This window comes from Symphalangus syndactylus, chromosome 8 (assembly GCF_028878055.3).
Source record: "Symphalangus syndactylus isolate Jambi chromosome 8, NHGRI_mSymSyn1-v2.1_pri, whole genome shotgun sequence".
Taxonomy (NCBI): Eukaryota; Metazoa; Chordata; class Mammalia; order Primates; family Hylobatidae; genus Symphalangus; species Symphalangus syndactylus.
Genome location: NC_072430.2, coordinates 58,140,893 through 58,158,167, shown reverse-complemented (window position 1 = coordinate 58,158,167; position 17,275 = coordinate 58,140,893). Strand labels below are relative to the sequence as shown.

General features: G+C 39.9%; 1 long non-coding RNA gene across 1 annotated transcript in view; it reads left to right on the top strand.

The window, feature by feature from the left end:
• The window catches only part of LOC129487826 (uncharacterized), a 58,348-nt gene extending 42,362 nt beyond the window's left edge, over positions 1-15,986 (top strand). The window contains exons 2-3 of the long non-coding RNA XR_010122110.1: positions 14,077-14,162; positions 15,883-15,986. This is a non-coding gene — a long non-coding RNA (uncharacterized lncRNA). The remainder of the gene's footprint in view (positions 1-14,076; positions 14,163-15,882) is intronic.
• The last annotated feature ends 1,289 nt before the right edge of the window (positions 15,987-17,275 follow it).

The following is a 17,275-nucleotide window of genomic DNA, read 5'->3' as shown; positions in this document are numbered from 1 at the left end:
CCGCCCGCCTCGGCCTCCCAAAGTGCTGGGATTACAGGTGTGAGCCACCGCGCCCGGCCTGTCAGTTACTTTTGATCAACAGAAGTACCACTAAAGACACATCCCAAAAAAAGATTATCAGGAGAAACTTGATTTTCTTAATCTTTAAGGAGCACTTCTACACTGAAAAAAAAAAAAATACGAATAGAGTCTGGGCGCGGTGGCTCACGCCTATAATCCCAGCACTTTGGGAGGCCAAGGTGGGCGGATCACAAGGTCAGGGGATCCAGACCATCCTGGCTAACACGGTGAAACCCCGTCTCTACTAAAAATACAAAAAATTAGCTGGGCGTGGTGGCGGGCGCCTGTAGTCCCAGCTACTCAGGAGGCTGAGGCAGGAGAATGGTGTGAACCTGGAAGGCGGAGCTTGCAGTGAGCCGAGATTGCGCCACTGCACTCCAGCCTGGGGGACAGAGCAAGACTCTGTCTCAAAAAAAAAAATAAAATAAAAAAACAAAAATCCTAATAGAAAAACAGGCAAAATACATACACACAAATTAATTTTTAGAAAGCAGAAAGAGCCAGTGAATATATGAATTAATAGGACCTACTCATTGAACTATTTTGAGAGGAAAGTAAGATACTCCCACAAAAAAATGATAATGATGGTTATGATCATTGTTCTCACAAGTAATCTTAAAGCAGTAATGTACCATTTTTCACATTTCAGATTAGACAAGTTTTAAAAAATATTTTTAATAAATGGTAATACATAGTATTGGTGACAGTATTAAGAAAACAACCATTCTCATATACTTTTAGTGGAAATGGAAACTTTTATTATATTTTTAGAGGGCAACTTAACAATATGTATCAAAAGTTTGGAAGTTTTACAAACTCCTAGTAACTATATTTTAAGGCAATGATCATAAGAGTATAATCAAATAAATGTGATGAGATACATGTACAATGATGCTTGCATGCCAAAAAATAGAAAAGAGCTAGAAATAAACTAAATGTCTATCTATAAAGAACTGGCTAAATTATGATGCACCCAGCCTGTTTTAATTTACTTTAGACACCCCTAATACTTCAACTGTTTTAAGTTCTTTTCACCACCAGACATTTTTCAAAAATTTTACTTATTCGATGTAAGAACAAAAAGCCGTAAATATTTGACAGTTCCCCCCAAACCATCTTACCCTGGTCCTAGTGAAAGACTCTTATGGGTCTGGGTATGTTTCCCTTCAGAATGGTTGTGTTTTACTCCTCCCAGATCATATAGGTCATTTAGTTAAGTCCACAGGCTTCCTCACTTAGAATTATCTAGCAAAAAAGGGTAGGCAGTGTTTTGTCTGCCAGGTAGGATAGAGGTAATGCTGCCTGCAAAAGTCTCAGTAGGTCTGGGGCTCAGAACATTTGTGATATTTCTCCAGATTTCTGTCCACTAGAATAGATAGATTTTCTTTACCAGTATTTTGATTCGAGGTGATTGCATCAGAAGGGAAAGGGGCAATAGCTCTCTTTGGTGTATATTTCACTGTAAGACCTAGGAAGAGAGGAGCAGGCCAAACTAACATTGGCTCAACTGTTTTATCTAGCATAGGAAGACAAGTCTAATAAATCACAATATTCCTCAGCTTGCATCCTGCTGACCCTCAAAAAGTTATCTTTTAGTTCATGAGAATTCTCACAGTCTTAACACCGAATATAACTACAGCCCATGTTGTTGTATTTTTATGAGAAGAGAAAAAAACATCTGTGGAGGAAAGTTTCCACTTAAAGACAGAATATTGTTCACCATCATAATCCCAACTCCCAAGTTAGAGTAGCACCAACAAAATATTAAAAATTGTCACTACACTATAAAATGGAAACCTACACAGCTATTGAAAGCCATGATGTAGGTATTTGTTGGCATACAAATATACATCTGGTAAATTTTAAAGGTAAACAAGTTACAAACTATAGTGTTATTCCATTTATGGAGGATCTCAAGATACACCAACATATTAGCAACATTTATCTGGGATTTTCTTTAAGCTAATAATTTTATTGTTATTTACATAATCTCAATATTTTTAACCTGGTGGTTTTATTTTTATAATTACTGAGATTTTTCTCTAACTTTAATCATTCTTGACCTATACACCATTTCATCTCATTTTATAGCACTTTACCTCAATGTTTCATCTTATTTGTGTGTTCTTTGCTTATTTTATCCCCATATGGGTAAAGAATGACCAACAACTGTTAGGTTCCATTCTACCAGCTTGGGAGTACAAAGTAAGTCAGCATCTCTGTTTAGGGCTTCAATTAAATGGTCTGAGTGTACATCTTTCTGACATAAAAAGTGTCTCTCCTTCTCAGAGAGACTGCTTCAATGATACCTCCATATGTCCCTGAGATGCTTTATATGGTCTAAAGCATCATATCAGAGCTGGAAACTCAGTGGGGCAGGAACAATTCCTGCCTTAACCCAACCAAGACTCAACACATCAATCCTCCTTGACAAGCATTTTCTCCTGCCACTTTCTTTCTTTGTGATAATGGTTTATCACTCTCTCCTGTCATTGGGTCCTGGTGACAGCTACGTGGACCACTCATCCTGTTCAATTACTTTGAATATCTGGAAGAAGGGACTAGGATCTGTGCTTCTTCCTCCTCCAGATGCTCTGGGAATTCTCAGGCAAATTATCCCTCTCCCCCTGAGTGACTCCAAGTCCTTTTCATCTGTATATTTTCTCACAGAAAAAACCATGTCAACTGCCTGGACAAGTCCTTTGTTACATATTTAGCTTTTTTTCTGATTCTAAAAATAATACATTCTCTTAATTAAAAATGTATGCAATAAAGGAAAGTCCAGAGGGGAAACAGCATTTTAATTATTATTAATTTCAATACACAGAGATAAATGCTACTAATATTCAGATGAATTTCCTTTTGTCTTTTATGCATATATCTATACATTTTTAAACATATAGAGATTAAATCCAATGTGCATTTACTTAACATTTGCAAGAAATTAGCTTTATATTAATATTCAATATATTCATTAACATTTATATTAGAATTTTCTCACATTGTCTTCAAAAATATTTTTAATGCCTGCATAACTTTCCAGTAAATGAAACTACCATAATTTATTTAACTGAATTCTTTTTGCTGGATATTTAAGTAGTTTTCTAGTTTTCTATATTATAAATAAAGTTGAAACATTATTGGACATAAATCTTTCTTTTTTCATCTCCAGATATATCCTAGGATGTGTTCCCATAATGAAATTTACTGGTCAAGTCTATTTGTAAAACATTCTCCTTTGTGGGAACAGATCATAGAGGAATGTACCTTTTTAGCATCCAATGAACAAAGATGTTGCTTTAGTGTTGACTTTTAAAAAATGTATGGCCTAGCAGTCTGCTCTGGGATACTCTACTATTAATAGATAGCAATCTATTTTTTTAGCTTTACAGAGTTATAATTGATACACAAAATTCACACGCATGTAATGTATATATCCTGATGAGTTTGGACATATGCCATACACCTATGATATCATCACCACTATGAAAGTACTAAACATAGCTACCACCCCCAAAAATTTCCTGTGTCCTTTCATGGGTTTTCTTTTGTTTGTTTTGGTAAGAACATTTAACATGAGATGTATCTTTTAGTTGTTGTTGTTGTTGTTGAACTTTTTTAGATACATAGTCTCACTCTGTTACCCAGGCTGGAGTGCAGTGGCATGATCACGGCCCACTGAAGCCTCAAACTCCTGGACCCAAATGATCCTCCCACCTCAGCCTCCCAAGTAGCTAGGACTACAGATGTGCACCACCATGTCTGACTTTTTAACATATTTTAAGGTGCACAATATGCTATTGTTAAATAGTTACTGTGTTGTACAGCAGATCTCTAGAATGTATTCATCTTGCATAACAAACTTTATATCCATTGAAAACCAATTCCTTGTAGAAATCCATTTTTAAAGTGTCTTTTTCAATCCTAAACTTACTCCTTTTAATGTGAAAACAAAGCATTCAGATTGATATTTTCTTTCATTAAGACCAAACTCTCCCCAAAAGCTTAATCCTTGAGCTGTAATCTAAAGGTCAAATAAATTAGTTTCTGGTATATACCTACATCTGGTTCCACATCGTGCTTTAGATGATTTCAAGTGAAACACCATCCAGAAGCAGTGACCTCTTTAAAGAAGACATTAATACAAGATCTTCATTGCCAGTTCTCAGTATAGATGTGATCTGGGATGTAACAAAGACTTCCATGGAGACTTCCAATGCCCGATGGGCAAAGGTTTCTCCTTGTATAATATGGAAAACCGAACTGTTTTCCCTTCTACACTCACGTCACTCTCAATGCTTTACTTCTGACACCAGCTGTGTGGGTTTTTTCCTACACCAACCAATTCTCAGACTCTAGGTGGGTGTCCTGTAATTCAGTTTAATTATGACACTAACTATGTGGAGTTAGTGTAGCTCCCACAGGTTAAGGGCTTAGTCTCACAAGACTGCCTCTCACTTTAGACACCAATCACAAGAGGTGGGTCCTTGGGTTACCCACGACTTCTGTCTGACTTGGCCGCAAATCAGTGCTTCCCACTACCCCATCGTCATGTTCAATCACTTGCTAGAATGGCTCACAGAACTCAGGAAAACACTTACATTTACTGATTTATTATAAAGGGTATTATAAATAATGCAGACACACAGCCAGATGAAAAGGTACATAAGGTAAGGTATGTGGAAGGGGTGCAGAGGTTGTAAGCCATTTTTCCCATGTTCAGTAAGCCAGAAGCTCTCTGAACCCCACAACTCAGAGATTTTTATGGAGGCTTCATCACATAGGCATGATCTGTTATAAACTCAATATCTAACCCCTCTCTCCTTCCCAGAGGTTAGGGGGTGGGGCTGAAAGTTTCAAGTTTCTAATCATGGGCTGGCCTTCTGATGACCAGTCCCCATCCAGGAGCCCACGAAGAGTTGCCTCATTAGAACAAAAGATGCTCTCATCACTCAGGAAATTCCAAGGGATTAGGAGTTCTGTGTCAGGAACTGAGCTCAGAGACCAAATACAGAACAAAAGATGCACCTAGAGCCCTTACTGCTCAGGAAATTACAAGAGATTTACAAGTTCTGTGGACCCAGCGTTATGGCTCATGCCTATAATTCCAGCATTTTGGGAAGCCAAGGCAGAAAGCTCACTTTAGCCCAGGAGTTCAAGACTACCCTGAGCAACATGGCGAGACCTCATTGCTACAAAAAACAAACAAAAAAACGTAAATAGTAGGGCATGGTGGCACACCCGTAGTCCCAGCTACTGGGAGGGCTGAGGAGGGAGGCTCACTTGAACCCAGGATTTTGAGCTTGCAGTGAACTATGATTGCACCACTGTACTCCAGCCTAGGCAACAGAGCGAGACCGTGTCTCAAAATAAATAAATTAATTAAAAGAGTTCTGTGTGCGGAACCAGGGGCAGGGACCAGATATATGTTTTTATTATGTCACACTCACCTGTGAACTACTTTCCCAAATATTACTGCTGCCTTCCTCACTCAGGTCTACCCAGCTTTGTTCCCCTGAGTTTTACACATGACAACTTTGGCTCATGTTTGGGAGTCTTAAGAAGTATTAACTCCCATTTTGGAAAACAAAATATTTACAAACTATTCATCCAACAAAGAACTAATATTTAGGATGTATAAGTGACTTAAACAAAACAACAACAAAAAAGCAAAACCTCATTTAAAAGTGGGCAAAGGACATAAAGAAAAACTTCTCAAAAGACATACAAGCAGCCAGCAGACATTTTAAAAATGCTGAACATCACCACTATCAGAGAGATGCAAATCAAAACCACAATAAGATACCATCTCATACCAGTCCAAATGGCTATGATTAAAAAGCCAAAAAACAACAGATGCTGGCAAGGCTGCAGAGAAGAGGGAAAGCTTATACACTGCTGGTGGGAATATAAATAAGTTCAGCCAGTGTGGAAAACAGTTGGAAGATTTCTCAAAGAACTAAAAATAGAACTACCAATCGACCCAGAAATCTCATTACTGGGTATATACCCAAAGGAAGATAAATCATTCTACCAAAAGGGCACATGCACTCACACGTTTATCACAGCACTATTCACAATAGCAAAGATATGGAATCAGTGCTGGATTGGTGGATTAGATAAAGAAAACGTGCTACATATACAGCATGGAATATGGAATACTGTGCAGCCATTAAAAAATGAATGAATGTCCTTTGCAGCAATGTAGATGCAGCTGCAGGCCATTATACTAAGTTAATTAACACAGAAAAACAAATGCCATATGTTCTCACTTATGAGTGGGCACTAAACATTGGGACAAATGGACATAAAGATGGCAACAATAGACACTGGGGACTACTAGGGGTAGGAGGGAAGTAAGGGGGAAATAGTTGATGGATAGAAGCCCAAACCACAACATCATACAATATGTCCATGTAACAAACCTGCACATCTACCCCCAAATCTAAAATAAAATAATTTCCACAAAGAAGTGTAACTCCCATTTTGAGAATTCATTTTATGATGACTTACTTTAACCAAATAGGTTTTTGTTGTTGTTGTTGATTTGTTAGCACTCTACAAACTATTTTTGAGTACACGTTTAAGCAGCAAACTGCCCCTTGCCCCCAGGAAAAATCTTACGTGGAATTTCAATATATGATAAAGATCAAAGCCCCCTACTCCCAGGAAAAACCTTATCTGGAATTCCAATATTTGAAAAAGATCAAAGCTACTCTGGTTGAAACCAGGCAGGGATTTTTTTCCCCTAAAACTTTACTCATCCCTATTCCCAAGCCAAGTGACCCTCAAGTCTTTTCAGGGAACCCCTAAGCTTAGAAGTCATAGGTGTATACCAAACCAAAATCCAGTTTGCTGAAAAGGGAACTGAGAGCAACCATCAAAGTACCCAAGTGTGTAGTGAAGCACTCCCAGGCAACTTAACTTTAAAAAAATAAAAGTCTTAAAAGTTCAATTTGACCAGGCACAGTGGCTCATGCCTTTAGTCCCAGCACTTCTGGAGGCCAAGGCAGACAGATCACTTGAGCTCAGAAGTTCGAGAACAGCCTGGCCTATATGGCGTGACCCCATCTCTACTAAAAATACAAAAATTAGCCAGCTGTGGTGACCCAGCTACTCAGGAGGCTTAGGTAGGAGGATGGCTTGAGCCCAGGAGGCACAGGTTGCAGTGAACTGAGATTGTGCCACTGCACTCCAGCTTTGGTGACAGAGTGAGACCCCCATCTCAAAAAAAAAAAGTTCGATTTGTTCCATTTTTATAGCTGAAGCTCATGATGAAGCCAACAGCATGGTTACATTGCAACAGACTCATTTCATCAAGCACTTTCTATGTGCCAATTAGCAGAGCTTATCTTGTTCTGGGTGTCTGATAATAATTCTGCTCCTATTCCATTGGCATGAGTCAGTCAGTCTACCGTACTTTACTTGGAACACACAGGAATGGTGAAATAAACATATTTATTTTAAATAAATATTTAAGTTGTGGTGGGCTGGAATTCAGACAGACATAGATTATACTGAAAGATAACACATTATTTACCAAGGGCTCGATGGCTTATGGGGTCACCTACCTTGTTCTATACTTCTAGAAAAAAATGCAGCAAGTTCTCCCAGGACTGGAATCATTCATTCCTGTTCATTAATATTGTCCTAACCATGCAGTGACTTTCAGGCATCATCCCGTGATACATTATGCTCTTTTGTTTGTCAAGTTATTTGTATAGTTTGTATAGTTATTAACATAGAATATACATTATAAGTCAATTCAATTATACTTTAGAACTTAGAGCCAAACCACAAAATATGGAAGCACAGTCTAATATACAAACTAAGATTAGACTATAATGCTCTGGGATTTTTCCTTGGGTGTTAGGATAGACGGTCTCTCTTTACTTTGCATGGTCTTTCTGATTATGCCAGAAAATTCTGAAGCCATCATCTCCTAATTCTTATACATCCTGAATGTGTGTATGAGAAATGAAGACTGTAGAAGCCCTCGAGTCTATGCGATTCAAACCTATGCTGTCTTAGACAGCAGACATATAGTTGTCACACCAGGATGAAAGATTAATTAACAGAGTAATTTCAACAGATCCAGTGAGCATGTAAATTATTTTTTTTACTTTTATTTTAAGTTCAGGGGTACATGTGTAGGTTCGTTACATAGGTAAATGTGTGTCATGGGGGTTTGTTGTACAGATTATTTCATCACCCAGGTACTAAACCTAGCACTCAGTTATTTTTCCTGATCCTCTCCCTCTTCCCACCCTCCATCCTCCAAAACGCCCCAGCGTGTGTTGCTCCCCTCTATGTGTCCATGTGTTCTCATCATTTAGCTCCCATTTATAAGTGAGAGCATGTGGTATTTGGTTTTGTTTCTGCATTAGTTTGCTAAAGATAATGGCCTCCAGCTCCATCCATGTCCCTGCAAAGGGCATAATCTTGTAAAGTATTTCTAATGGCGAAACATGCAAAAATGTGTCATTACACATTGCAGGAGACAAGGTAGCCTGCTCCCAAACAAGGGCACCGATTCCCAGATTCCCACAGGGTAATCACCAGCACTGAGTGAGGATTCTACCAGACATGAGAGGTTTCCCTTGCCTTTCTTATAGAAGGTTCTGCGAGACCCTGCTGACCCCCAACTCCTAGCACACTTTTCGACCTACTTCCAGCTGATCTGAACACTACCTGCTCACCAGGTGCAAGGAACTGATACAAAACAACCCTAGCACATTGCTGAATGTTTACTGTGAAACAATGGAAATGGGAGGCCAGTTTGCCAGGCACAACATCCCCTGGCAGGCCCACTTGCAGTCCAGTCTGGCAACATGATCATGCAGACAGAGTGAAAGGGCTTTTAAGATTTAAAGTCAAGAAATGGTACCAGGCAGTGCAGAAGACAGGCGATCTCACCTAATCGTTTTAAGGATAGTGAAACTTCTTGTCTTGTAGTTTCTGTAAGTCAAGGCCTAGCCAACTGGCTTAGGCGTGGTTCATCATTCATTCATTCATTCATTCATTCACTTATGAATGACATGCTTTTTAGCCCTTTCTGCAGTATATAATGAACAGTAGAACCAAGTTCACATAGCCTTCCCTGTGCTTGTTTTGGGATATCTATATAAAAGCAAGACTTCATTAAAAAGGACTGCATAAATGGGAGAAGAATCATTTAAAGTTTTAAATAAATGTATATAATTTACCTTTAACCACATCCTTAAAGGCAAGATTGGAAACTAAGAAAAAAAATCGCATTATTTCTTAGATTTAAAGGACAAATTTTAAAAATATATATTTTTTCTTAATTTAGTATGTATTATGGTGAGACTCAGTGTTAATTAGCAGATAGAAATCGAACATGGCACACAAAAGCACAATACAGGAAGGCTTGTTAGAAGGCAGTGTCAGGTAAAAGCAAACCTCAAATAAACAAGTCCCTAGAACACTCTGTAGCACATAAGTATTTGATTCTTTGCCCAGCTGGTTCTTATATTAGTGAAATCCTGTGCTGCTCTGAACATACACTGGGCAGCATATAGAGATAAATGGTTTCTAATGTGTTTTGGAGACAGCAAAGTCTGCACCTAACCAGATTTTCCTGGAATCCACTTCATTTGTAGGATGTTGACAACCTCAAGATGATTGAAATCAAAAGTTTCGTAGTAACAAATAATTATAGCAATGTAACATTTTCTCTCCTCACTCTTCTTTTTCCCTGAGCAAATGAAGTGTGTTTTGTATTTCAGGTCTTCAGATACTATTCACAAAATTTAATTTATTTCTGTACTCTGCAACTCACATTGTTTTTAGATAATGTTTTCTGTTCTTCTGTTTTGTTTTTATTATTATCTAGTTCAATTTTTTTTCTTTTTTTGAGACAGGGGTCTCATTCTGTCATCCAAGCTGGAGTGCAGTGGTGTAATCATAGCTCACTGCAGCCTTGACCTATTGGGCTCAAGTGATCCTTACGCCACCATGCCTGGCTATTAAAATTTTTTGTAAAGATGGGTGTGGGGGGTGGGAGTCTCGCCATGTTGCCCAGGCTGGTCTCAAACTCCTGGCCTCAAGCAATCCTCCTGCCTCAGCCTCCCAAAGTACTGGGATTACAGGTATGAGCCACCATGCCTAGCCTAATTCAATTTTCAAAAATTAGTTTTCAGTTATTAGCATAGTAAATGTCAATGATTGCTTTTGGCTGAAGTAAGAGCAGCATCTGTGGGAAATCTACAAAGATGATGAAATTATCCTGCCACTGGGTGAAGACAGAAGAGCAATAAGATCTCCAGAGAAAATCTAGCATTATTTTATGCCAGAAAAAAAAAAATGGCACATTCCAGGATGTCTGGCATTTCTATTGCATTTATCTACTGCTTCAGTCCTATCATAAGGGCCACCCAGAACACTGTAATTCCATTTTTGTCCCCCCAAAATCTCAAGTGTATAGGTAACTTGAGAAAACAAAACTCTGGAAAGTGAACCCCTTCCTATCAAAGATCACTTCATAGAGGAAAATTTAGAACACCTGATGGGATAACACTCTAGAAAAATCGGGAGTCTGTGAATTCTCTAATGTGGCGTACTCTACATATAACCAAAGGAAGCTCACAGACCCCAAATGTGGCCAGAAAATATCACTTATTTTAAAAAGACAGAATGAAATTGACATACAATAATTATCCTTGTCATTCTTCCAGCATAGCAGAGTCCTTTCATCTACTGTGTAACTGACTGGAGGATGCAGTTTATCCTGGGTGAGCTTTCCAGGAGGAGGAAAAAAAACCTCATTTTTGTGCACATAACCTCAGACAATTGATTCTTTTGGGATGGAAAATTAATCCTAGCTTTATATCACTAGTAGGAAGCTTTCTGTAACATAAAATGCAGGCACAAAGAAAAAAGAGTATTTTTCTTCTATAGTTCCTGCTCTCCCTTTTTTTAAACAAAATACTGCATGCCAACTTGCAAGTGAAGCTGTGCAAGCCCTAATTTTCCTCTTTGAAGCCTCATTTGCCACGGGTGGCATTGGCAAGGATAAATTCTATTTTGCATACATGCCCAGTCAGGCTTTCTCTCAATCTTAGTAACATCTGGTGTTCCTCTAGAGTTTATCTGAGATCCATAATTACCTCTTTACTACGTTAATGACTGTCAATATCTCTTCCCCACTATCCTGCTTCTTTCAGACTTTTCTCTTTACTGTTGACACATCATTGTAAGAAAAATAAATAAGACAATTTCTAATTCCATGGTTGAGATCTTTGCCTCACAAAATGATGACCATCATCAGGAAGAATCATTCATAAGTAATGGTCTGAACCAAGTGATTCTAATACGAAATGTAAGATCATAGCTCTTCTCCGAAACCATCAATCCACTGTTCTAGCTTTACTAGTCCATGTAGACCCAAGACTCCTCTCTCCAGGGACATATTTGGCTTTCAAGACTGTGAGGAAAATTTTTTGAAAATGCCAATAATTTGGAAAAAGACCACCCACTCTTACGTTGCCTTACTTCCATGTTATCCTTTTGTTGGCAAGGAAGACAGATGTTCAAAGCAACATCTCATTTAAGCCTGGGAATATATTTAGCCATAATGGACCTGCTAACTCCCCACTCCTGGGTATGTTTGTTTCTTTAACCAGCTGGGAACTCTCAAGCTGTAGCAGGGAAGCACTCCTTATGCATGGAGAGTCAGCTGCTACATGAGCACCTCAGAAGTCGCCAACAGCCTTTGTACAAAGTCATACAGGGATTTGAACTTCAGCTCTTCTAAGGTCAAAGGAAATACACCAAAAGTCAGTATTTGCATTCATGTATCTTTAGCCATGATAATAATAAAACATAAATTTTAAGATGGAAAAATCTAAGATCTCACTGGGCCTGCGACTGGGACTTTATGGGATCCTACCTGACATCTGTGGACCATCTTTTACTTACTGTGCCCATATATTCTGGTATATTATGGGGAGTTTGTGAAGTAGCATTTCTCCTTGAGGGGTGTTTTTGAGAGCTGCATCGGCCTAAGTATTCTGTGACTCTTCCCCTCCTGTGATCTATGGTTAGGTTGGGGACAAGAGCCTGGCACACACTATAAAACAGGAACTATAATTCCATGCCCCTCACACCTAATAATATGAGTACTGTGAGAACAAGGTCTTTGTCTGTATGTGGACTGTATTCACCCCAGTGCCTAGAACAGAGCCTGGCATTTACAGCAGGAGTTCAATAAGTATTTGTTGAGTGAACAAATGAGAGAAGACTTTAGGACAATCCATCTCAAAATGCTTCTCTGTAGGGGTGATATATAAATGTGGGAGGACTTCTAAGAATGAGCAGAATGCATTGCTTAGACTGGAGTGCGTGGAACAGACATTTAGCAGAGATAGCCAGGGAAGGGAGAGTAACATTTCAATAAGTGGAGGGCTCTCCACTGAATGGGAGTGGGCTTGGGAATAGGAGCCAAGGCCCCCTACCGGGCCAGGGCCAGGTGACCTGCACCACGGAGATTCCCCTTTTTACCCTCTCCACAACCTGCGCTCACCCCCACTTATAGCCACTACTCCGAATCACTTCTTGGAAAGCCAGATATCAGTTCCTTTGCAACTCTGTCCCACAGATAGGAAAGAGAGGAATGTGCAGCACCCCCCACCCTCCATCCCTTTGCACTTCCCAAGAATCTCTCCTGTCTGTCTCCCCTCTTACTCTCGAGAACTTTTTCTTTTCTATCTCTCTGGAAGCACAGCATCATCTTATGAATGGGCTTGAACTTTTGTGGAAGAAGAGAAAAAGCTTCTGGTGCTTGTGATTTCCCCACAACACAGATTCTTGGGCTGGGTGCTGTGGCTCACGCCTGTAATCCTAGCACTTTGGGAGGCTGATATGGGCAGATCACATGAGGCCAGGAGTTCGAGACCAGCCTAGGCAACATGGCAAAACCCCGTATCTACCAAGAAATACAAAAAATTAGCTGGGCGTGGTGGCATGTACCTGTAGTCCCAGCTACTCAGGAGGCTGAGGTGGGAGGATCACTTGAACCTGAGAGGCAGAAGTTGCAGTGAGCCGAGATAAAAAAAAAAATAAATAAGATTCTTGTAGTAGGCTTCCAGTAAGGCCAGCAAATCTTAGCAAATCAGGGAGAAAATATCAGGAAAAATATAGGGAGAAAGTATAGGGGAAAATATAGGGAGAAAGTATAGGGGAAAATATAGGGAGAAAACAAAAACCTGAATAAATATTTCAAAAAATTAAGCTTCTAAAATTTCTATCAGTGGCTATAGGACCTCTTTCTGCTTTCTTAGAGCACAGTAGGTAAAACTAATAATGTGGAATTTGTGAAAATAAAAAGAGAAAGCAACCCCAAATCGTGAGATCAAGCCTGATGTGTGTCCTCTGGGGAACTTACAATCTAACAAAAATGATGCCGCACAACCAGGACCTTTCTCGTCAATTGACTTGTTAATTAAATATTACCGCAGGGGCCGGTCTGGAAGTAGGGCTGCATGTGACTGAGATAATTAAATTGAGGAAAATACAAACTGAACTGAAGCAAAGAAATTTGATTTCACGCATGAGTCATCTCAAGAACGTGACGATTTGCCGATTTGAGAGATGAAATTAAATAACTCATAAAATTGTGACAAATCGAACTTCAACACCACCGATTGTCTCTCTGCATCCTGCTGTTTGTCTCTTGAGAGTTTCTATGTCCTAGAAATGAAGAAATTGTGCATGTGCTGCAACCTGCTTAATATTGGTTTTTGGGTATAAAATAAAACCACAGATAGCTGAAGCTCTCAGAGAATAGTCTTTGGGTTGCCTGAGGGTTAGCTACAGGATGCTTTATAACATGGTTTAGACTCAGTGAGCCCACTTTTCTGCCTCAGTGAGCTGAGAATGGTGAATAGAATTAAATTCCTTTTAAAAATAACAAAATTATAAAACTTTCCCTGTCTCTGGGTTGTGTTTGAGAGCACAGGTAACTAATGCGGTCCTCCTGCTTCCATTCTCCACCAGCAAAGCCCAGAATCTTCCCTGGAGAAGAGTGCTGATGACGAGGATTCATGTCTCCCAACCTAGCACACGGGAATGATGTCGCACAGGTAACTACTAATCTTACCAGCCAGTTTTTTACTTACCTTGGAAATGTTTATTTAATGCCCAAATCCATATATCATATATCAGTGGTTTTGTCGTTGTTATATTTTGTCGTTGTTTTTTTGTTTTTTTTTTTTGTTTGTTTTTTTTTTTGGAGGGAGGTGGTTGGGAGGAACCTACAGAAAATATTATCTATTTTAGTGAGAGCTCTAATTACTTGAGCTCCTGTTAATTGGGGTTTTTCCAGGCTTTTCTGTTCTCTCCATATGGCAGCACTTTGTAGAAGAAGATAAAAGGGGAAGCTTCTCCAAATTATAGCCAGAAGGAAGTACCAGGAGGGGCAAATGCATAAACTTTAGTAAAGAAGAATTATTAATACTTTGATTCTGAAATCAGTCAATCACCATCTGTTACCATATTTGCCACTTGGTATTCTAGGGAGCTTCTACTCTATGTTAAGATATAAATGGGAATCATTTTTATTTCTATGTTATGTTCTCGTAGTTATTGGGGTGTGGGTGTATGGGTGTGTGTGCCTAATCTGAGCATCTTGAATAGTCCTGAGGTCAGCAGTAGAGTAGGGAGTGGGAGGCTGCTGCTGGAAGACAGAACAGAGTGGCCAACCATCTGCCTCTGGAGTGAGCGGGCATGAGTGCATGGTGTTCTTCTGGGTGTTTTGAAGCTGCAAAGTCAGCCTTACATAGAGGTGGAGATAAAGTGGAGGTGATGAATGATGGCTTCCCGTCTTCTCAGGAAGCAACACTTCCTCCATCTGGAGGGGCCCCATCTCTTGGTTTCTTTAGGATGTTTCCTGCCTTGGTGCAGTCATTCCTAAACCCTGCCTCCCAATCCCCTCAGCCATTCCCATGCCCCCACCATTCAAAATGTACCTTGTTCTACCCCTTTCTCTAAAGAGCCTGCTCTCAACTAGTTATCTATGAGATGTGATTTGCTAAAGCAAATTTGTGCTAGGGTTTTAGAGATTTTTAACAACTTACATATAACTTCTCCCAAATAACAAATTCAAATATAAACCCAAACTGTATTTTAACCTTCCTTCAACTTCTTCCATCTAAGCATCTGATGGTGAACTTTTAGAAGTCTCAAAAGAAATAAGAAGTTTTTTTTTTTTTACTTTATTATTTATTTATTTTTGAGACGGAGTCTCCCCCTGTTTCCCAGGCTAGAGTGCAGCGGCACAATCTTGGCTCATTGCAACCTCTGCCTCCAAGGTTCAAGCCATTCTCCTGCCTCAGCCTCCCATGTAGCCGGAACTACAGGTGGGCACCACCACACCTGGCTAATTTTTGTATTTTTAGTAGAGATGGGGTTTCACCATGTTGGCCAGGCTGGTCTGCAACTCCTGACCTCAGGTGATCTGCCTGCCTCGGCCTCCCAAAGTGCTGGAATTACAGGCATGAGCCACCGTGCCTCAATAAGAATGAAGCTCAAAGGGAAATGAGAACTTTCCTGACCTCTCTGTTGTCACCATGAAAGTGCTAGCCTATTTCTATGATCAAAGCAGGGCCTGTGCAGCCTTCCCCAGTATTCAGGGGTAACTGTCATTGTTCTAGGATTTACCATCCATTTAGCTGTTGCTTTAATCCTCCTATTAAAGTCTCAGAGGAGCAAAGATGTCAGCTTAACAGAGTACCATTAAGAGAGGAGGTGGCCAGAAAGCTCAACCACTCACTCACCTTCCATTTGTTTCTCACTTACTTGCAGCCTGTTTTTCATTATGATTGTTGCACTTGTTAGGACCACCGAAGTGGGTCACCAGAGATGCAATCCACGCCTCAGCTGATCTGGGCAGACTTAGAGTAACATGGAATCTGTTTATTTTAATTTATTTTAAAATGAATAAAGCCTTGTTTACTTTCTCTAGTTATGTTGCTTAGAAACCTCATAATTCTGACTTGAATCCAAGTTACAAATGGAACATTTGGAAAACTACGGAAAAGTGTTCTTGGAACCCTGTCATCATTTAAGGAACTTTTTCTTCATGTTAATTCTGCATACTCTCACACATATGTACAACTGCATAAATCTAATTTAAAATATTTATTTTGAGTTGCTAGCCTGTGTATCATAAAGGAGGAAGTATTTTTCTCTTTTCTCTAAGTTCTTGTCTCAGAAGATAAAAGAGACACTTACATTAAGTTGGTGTTGATGGAAAGAAACTTTTTTTTTTTTTTTTGAGACAGAGTCTCGCTCTGTCGCCCAGGCTGGAGTACAGTGGCATGATCTCGGCTCACTGCAAGCTCCGCCTCCCGGGTTCACGCCATTCTCCTGCCTCAGCCTCTGGAGTAGCTGGGACTACAGGTGCCCGCCACCAGGCCTGGCTAATTTTTCTATTTTTAGTAGAAATGGGGTTTCATCGTGTTAGCCAGGATGGTCTGGATCTCCTGACCTCGTGATCCACCCGCCTCGGCCTCCCAAAGTGCTGGGATTACAGGTGTGAGCCACCGCACCCAGCCCCGATAGAAAGAAACTTTTTATCCTTCTTTCCTCCTTTCATCCATTCTTCCTAAGGAGGAAAAGCAATTAAATCTATGAGCAGACCCTTCCTCTATCAAGCAGGGGACAATGTGTCAGCAACCAATACCCATGTGTGGTCTGTTTTATTATTTTTGGCCTCCTCTCTCTAAAGAGATGGTCCTCCTGCAGCTACCCATGCCCACCTCTCCTCCCCACTGTAAGCCTGTTGGGGAAGGGCCTGCCCCTGCAGGGTTAAAGCCAATGCTTGTCCAGCTGCTTTGCCAAGACTAGATTTGTAAATGCAATTCAGGGCACAAGGACTAAGAATTATCTTTTGGACCCTGGGCCAAGCTGCATTCTGCATTCCAGCTTTACCAGTAATGAAGCTATTATTTTGGTTTCATATTCTTATGTTTATTTGCCAATCGGCCAAAAACTTCAGAGAAGGAATGTATGTTTCATTCAAACCCCAACCGGTGGATGTAATAAAATCATGGAATAGTAGCATCTCTCTACTGAGAAGCAGGCTTAGCTGAGCAGTTCCCTCATATTCTATGAGCAAACTAAGACCTGGGGGCATTTAGCAACTTGCCCAAAGTCATGCTGATAGTCAGTGACCAAAATGGGACAAAAACTCAGC